We start from the raw sequence: 6,885 nt of genomic DNA, 5'->3' as shown, positions 1-6,885 counted from the left end.
TTGGTCCTTATTTTTACTTTCAATTTCTCACACCAGAGAAAAAAATGCTGTATTTACACATGTGTGTCCAATTTATCTCACTTAAGAGCATGGTCTCAAGGTGCATCCATTTAGCTAGAAATGTCGCAAGCTTATCCTTCTTTATGGCTGAGAAGTGCTCCATTGGATAAAAATACCACATCTTCTTTATCCATTCATCAGTTGATGGGCATTTGGGCTGTTTCCAAGATTTAGCTATTAGAAACTTTGCCATTATAAACATTGGTGTGTATATATCACTATGGTATGATACTTTTAATTCTTTTGAGAAGATACCAAGGGAAATAAGAAAGATACTAAGGAAATAAGAAAGGGATTAGCTGGGTCAAATGGAACCTCTAGTTTTAGTTTTTTGAGGAATCTCCACACCGATCTCCACAGTGGTTACACCAGTCTGCACTCCCATCAACAGTGGAGAAGGGTTTCTTTTTCCCTCCAGCCCCTCCAGCATGTGTTATTGGCTGATTTCTTGATAATAGCCATTGTTTCTGGAGTGAGATGGAATCTCACTCTTAATTTCCATCTCTCGAATGACCAGTGATGTTGAACATTTTTTTTTCTTATATTTATTTGCCATTTCTACTTCTTTTTCTGAGAAGTGTGTATTTGTTTGTTTGTTTTTTGTGGTACCAGGGATCAAACTCAGGACTTTGTGCTTTTGAGGCAGGCACAGTGCCACTGAGCTAAATCTCCAGCCCTGAGAAGTGTGTATGCATTTCAGATGCCCAGTTTTTGGACTGGGTCTTTAAATTGGGGAGGGGGGATCTGATGTTTTTGAGTTCTTTGTATATTCTAGATAGTGGTTCTTTGTCTGAAGAACAGCTAGCAAAAAAATGTTTCCCACACTGTGGGTTGTCTCTTCACTCTGTTGGTGGTTTCTTTTGCTATGCAAAAGCTTTTTAATAAGATGAGATCTCAGTTGTTAATTCCTTGTGATAGCTCCTGTGTGATCAGGGTTTTGTTCATAAAGTCTTTACCTACACCAATGTCTTCAAGAGTTCTACCTATTGTGTCTTTCAGCAGATTTAGTGTTTCTGTTTTAATATTTAGATCTTTGATCCATTGCAATTTGAAGTTAGTGCATGGTGAAAGATATGGGTATAGTTTTAATCTTCAGAATGTGGAAAGCCAGTTTTTCCAGCACCATTTATTGAAGAGGCTATCCTTCTTCCAGTGAAGGTGTTTGGCTCCTTTGTCAAAGATAAAGTGGCTGAGTATGTTTGGGAGTTGCTTCTGCATCTTCTAATCTGTTCCACTGATCCTCAAGTCTGTTTTTGTTTGTCTGTTTGTTTGGGGTTTTTTGCCAGTACCATGCGTTTTTATCACAGTAGCTTTGTAGTCTAATTTCAAGTTGGGGATTGTGATATCTCCTGCCTTGCCTTTTTTGCCCAGAATTGCTTTCACTATTCTAGGTCTCTGCTGGTTCCAATGAATTTTATGACTGTTTTCTCTAATTCTGTGGTATATGCTATTGGTATTTTGGTAGGAATTTCTTTAACTCTGTATAAAAATTTTGTAAGTATGGCCATTTTCACCATATTGGTTCTTCCTACCCAAGAACAAGAGATATTTTTCCATTTTCTGATATCCTCTTTGATCTCCTTTTTCAGAGTACTGTAGTTTTCCATGTAAAGGTCTTTTACTTCCTTTGTTAGATTGATTCCTAAGTATTTTATTTCTTTGGATGCTATTGTGAAAGGTGTTGTTTCCCTAATTTCTCTCTCAGCAAGTCTGTTATTCCTATACAGAATGCTATTGATTTTTGAGTGTTTACCTTGTATCCAGCTACACTACTGAATTTGGTTATTAAATCTAGAAGTCTCTTGGTGGAGCATTTGGGGTTTTCTATGTAGAGTATCATGTTATCTGCAAATAATGATAATTTAACTTCTTCATTTCCTATCCTTATTTCTTTCTCTTGTCTAATTTCTCTGGCTAATGTTTCCAGAACTATATTGAATAAGAGTGGTGACAGTAGGCATTCTTGTCTTGTTCCTGATTTTAGAATGAAAGCTTTTAGTTTTTGACCATTTAGTATGATGCTGGCTATTGGTTTGTCATAAATGGCTTTTATCAGATTGAGAAAAAGACCATCTATTCCAATTTTTTGTAGGGTTTTTATTTATTTATTTATTTATTTATTTATTTATTTTTTATTTTTTTGGTACCAGGGATCGAACTCAGGACCTTGTGCTTGCAAGGCAGGTGGCGGAATCACGGAGCTAAATCCCCAGCCCTTCTGTAGGGTTTTTATTATGAATGCATGTTGGACTTTGTCAAACAGTTTTTCTGCATCTATTGAGAGGATCATATGGTTTTTGTCCTTGGCTTTAATACAGTGTATTACATGTATTGATTTGCATATGTTGAACCATCTCTACATCCCTGAGATGAATCCTATTTGGTCATGGTATATGATCTTCTTGATGATTTGCTGCATTCTGTTTGCCAGTATCTTGAGGATTTTCACATTTATGTTCATTAGGGAGATTGGCCTATAGTTCTCTTTTTTGGTTGGATCCTTCTCTGGTTTTGGCATTAGGGTAATACTTGCCTCCAGGGATGAATTTGGGAGTATTGCTTTCCTTTCAATTTTTCCCCCCCTTTCGATTTCATGAAAGAATTTGAGAAGTAGCAGCAGCATTGGCTCTTCTCTAAATTTCTTGTAGAATTCAGCAGTGAATTCATCAGGCCTGGGCTTTTCTTTGTTGGTAGGTTTTTAATTACATCTTCAATTTCATTGACTGATACTGGTTTATTTAAAAGTTTTATATATTCTTAGTTCAGCTTTGGTAATTACTATGTGTCCAAGAATCTGTCCATTTCTTCTGTGCTTTCCATCTTATTAGAATACAGGTTTTCAAAGTAGGAATAGATTATCTTCTGGATTTTTGCAGGATCTGTTGTGATTTCACCCTTTTCATTCCTAATTGTATGGATTTGAGTTTTTCTTTCCTTTTCTTTGATAAGGTTGGCTAGAGGTTTGTTAATTTTATTTAATCTTTCAAAGAACCAACTCTTTGATTCATTGATTCTTTGTATTATTTTCTTAGTCTCCATTGCATTAACTTCTGCTGTGATCTTTATAATTTCCTCCCTCGTATGAGTTTTGGGCAAGTAGCTTTATTGCTAGTATTAGAACCCTTAGAAAATAATTACTTCTCAGAGATGTCTTCCAGGTGTATCTGGGTTTTGGGTTGAGTCTTTTGCAAGATCCTACTTCTTCAATTTATTGGGGATGAGAAGTTGTTGCCTATTTGGTCTAGCCCCTGGTTCTTTCGGACTGACCTATAGTATTGTTTATGACCCTTAGGCAATCTCAGTCTTGGCCAATAATTTATTAGCATAGGAAGAATAATTTATTAGCATAATTACATCACCTTGGCCAAAATAGTACAATCAGTAATAACAATAGCATCAAACACAGCCTAGAAAATGACCAACTGTGGTAACTATTGATTTGCCACCTTTAACCGTATGAATTATATAATAAAATCTAAAACAAAAACAAAAAACCAGAAAATTGTATACAGTAAATATGCCCTCAATATGGCGATTTTACCATCAGGGCAGAAAATTTAAAAGGGGTTAGGGGGAAAAAATAGAGAAATAGAAGAAGAGGAAGAAATTAGAAGCAAGGCTGGAGGACAAAGTAAGATCAAACTTTGGGGAACTGGTAATGAAGACAGGAAGGAAAGAGAGCAGGAAGAAATAAAAATAGGAGCAGAACAGAACAACAACAACAACAAAAACTAGAAACAATTTTAACACATATAAAAACAAGAACAATCAAGAAAAAAGAAAACAAAAAAAAAGAAAAAGAAAAAAATAAAATAAAATGTCTACTTCAAGGCATCCCTCTGCTGTCACTAGTAGAAAAATTGGGCACAAAGAGCCCAGTGCCATGTTGATTAATGCCAACAAGCCATCTGTAGATTCGTGGTGGGGCAGTGGATAATGTAGGCAAACCTGCACCTTTAATTCTGCAGCTCAGGCTGGTTTCTGGCTGTGAGGCTGGTTTCTGGCTGTGAGGCTGGAACCTGATTCATTCAGCCTGCAACATTCCGGGTGTCTCCTGCCATCTTGAATTCGGCTCCCTGCCGGCTTGAACTTGGATCCTTGACCTTCTGCTGATTTGAACTTAGTTCTGCCTCACCCTGTTGGAGCCACCCCTGCAGCTGCTCTGAGTTCTGAGCTCAGTTGGCCCCTCTCCAAAATGGCTACTGGCCAGTCGCCCTCTCCTGAGAGACGTCGGAACTCAAAAACCTCACCAGCCACTGCAGTTCACTGCTCTGTTCCACTGGTGCGTTTCTCTGTGGAGGCCTCTGGAGTTGCCAGTAGTCACTGTGGGTCTGCAGGTTTGAGCTACCTTTCCAACACCGTGCATCACTGCTCAGGGAGAAAGCGCCACTTGCCACCTCCTTCTTTTTCATTGAAGTCTCTCTCCTTGCTCTCCCCGTGGGCTTCATTTCTCACTTCAGATCCTTGCTGGGTCCCGGGAGCCCACTTTCCTCGTTTTTCTCTTCTTCACATTACTGTATTCTAAGGTCTGGACACCGAATCTCGGAGAGCCTGTTTCTCTGGTGCTCACCACTCCTCCATCTTCCCGGAAGTCTAGGCATTTTAGTGGGGTTCTAGGAGGTTACAAAATTAGAGAAGCACAATCTACTGTGTTTACTTATAAGTCTATATGCTCTTCTTAATTTAATATTCATCATATATAAACAGCATATATATAATATATATGTAAATTTCTTCCTAAACAATTAGAAAAAAATTGAGCAATACACCAGGTTCCAACTAGATACAATGCAATTATGTGACTTCATATATAGAGAGAGGTATTCAGATGTCTGTGGTTCCCAAATAGCATGAAGCTTTTACCTTCATATTCAAGGGTACTACCATTCTTATGACCCAAATACTTTCATAGGGTGACATAAGCTGAGAAGGAGCGATAAAATAGATTGCAGGTTTACTAAGATTGCAGATGAAATAGCTTGCAGGTTTTACTAAGAAAAATAAAAATTTGAGTTTTCATGTAATGAAGTCACCAGCTACACTGAGCTTTTGTGTAATTTACTATTTTTAGTTGTTCTTAATAGTCACTGTTAAAATACTTGTTAAGTAATATCTAGGGTTTGTCACCTATATATCTGGTCTAAGTAATTAGAAAGAAAAGTTTCCCATTGATTAGTTTCACACCACAGCGAAGAATCTAACAAAACATGGAATCTGGTTCACTTCAAAGTAGAGACTAGATTAGTAATGGAGAAAAAAGACCTTCTTTGTGATGTTACAGCCCACAAGTTAATCCAGAAAGGTCTGGTGGGTTTAGCTGTAGATAGTGAAAGGAATCTAGCTAGATTTTGAAAACATTTTTATGTGCGCAAGCCAGGTCATGCTTATCTAAGGGTTCTCTAATTGGATGCCATGAAATGAGGCACTTAATGTAAGCTACAGTGTAAGGACATGACAAACTGAAGCAGAACAAGATGACTTGCAGCGAGGGAAATGGAAATTAACTGAAGATAGCTAAAACTCAAAGCATCACTTATTTGAAATCTAGTCATATAATTGCATTCTAGCCAGTTGGAACCTGGCAAACTGCTTAAGTTTTGTCTAATTGCTGTAGCAACCTTCCTTACAAAGAAACAGAATATGTTCAAACTTAGATCATCAGTTAGTGGACATAATGATCAGCAATTAAATTGCTGCAGCTTTGAAAAGTGTTTTAGGCATAGTGGTCTTTCAAAAGCTGTTTACCTTTTTAAACTAACGATGTTTAAAAATACACAGAGCATTACATGTCTGCTTGCATTATAATCCTAGTTCCACATTCACGCACCTTATCAAAACTCCAGCACCAAGCCTATATGAACAGTGCAGTACAAAAAAGGAAATTTGGCAAACATTTGATTTATTCAATTGCTGTGCTGGCTTAAGCCAATTCACAGCATCAGAATGTAATCTTTTTGGGGCCGGGGATTTAGCCCAGTGGTTCCAGTTGCCTGCCTCGCAAGCACAAGGACCCGAGTTCGATCCCCGGTACCAAAAAAACAAAACAAACAAACAGAATGTAATCTTTTTGACATGTCCTTTATCAACCAATATGAGCAGAAATGCAAAGGCAACCTAAGAAGGGGTAGATTCTTCCAACAAAGTGCTAATGTTTTCTTCCAAGGTACTGGCAAGGCTGAGGAAGAAAAACATATGGTTTCCAATGAAAATTGGAAAAATAATTCAAGTGCTAAAGGATTATATGTCTCCAAATGCAAAAGAAGTTCTAGTGAATGAGGCTAATGAAGCCTGAGGTCTGAACTGAGCTTCTGGCAGACCAGGTTTTGAACAGGTAGCTGGCAAGAGGAGAAAGGGCAGCTTCCAGAAGTGGGAAAGAGTGGTGAGGAGACCACAGAGAGAACTGGAAACAGCTGTGCTCTGCAATCCAGGCTACTGTGGTACTAAAGTATTTAGGAAGTTGAGTATAATGAAGTGCTGGGAACCAAACCACGAGTGAAGGTTTATACTCACAAGGAAAGTTAATTGATACAGTCACCAATTACAACTGGACACTCACATGTCCCTGATTCATGTTTCCAGACATGGAGGGTTGTATGTGCTTACAGAAGTTTGTAGCGCTTTTTTTTTTTTTTTTTTGTACCAGGGATCAAACTCAGGACATTATACTTGTGAGGCAGGCGCAGTGCCACTGAGGTAAATCCTGGGCCCTGTAGCCTCATTTTTTAATTTCAATGTCTAAAAGTAAATTTAAACCAAAGAAAATTTTTTTTCCCCATGAAAAAATGAGAAGTTCACAGGGAATAAACTGTTATTCTTCTGATAGAG

The sequence above is a fragment of the Heterocephalus glaber genome, unplaced genomic scaffold, assembly GCF_053883595.1.
Source record: "Heterocephalus glaber isolate CG9 unplaced genomic scaffold, H.glaber_assembly_v1.0 deba00001577, whole genome shotgun sequence".
Classification (NCBI taxonomy): Eukaryota; Metazoa; Chordata; class Mammalia; order Rodentia; family Bathyergidae; genus Heterocephalus; species Heterocephalus glaber.
This window is presented reverse-complemented; position numbering follows the sequence as displayed.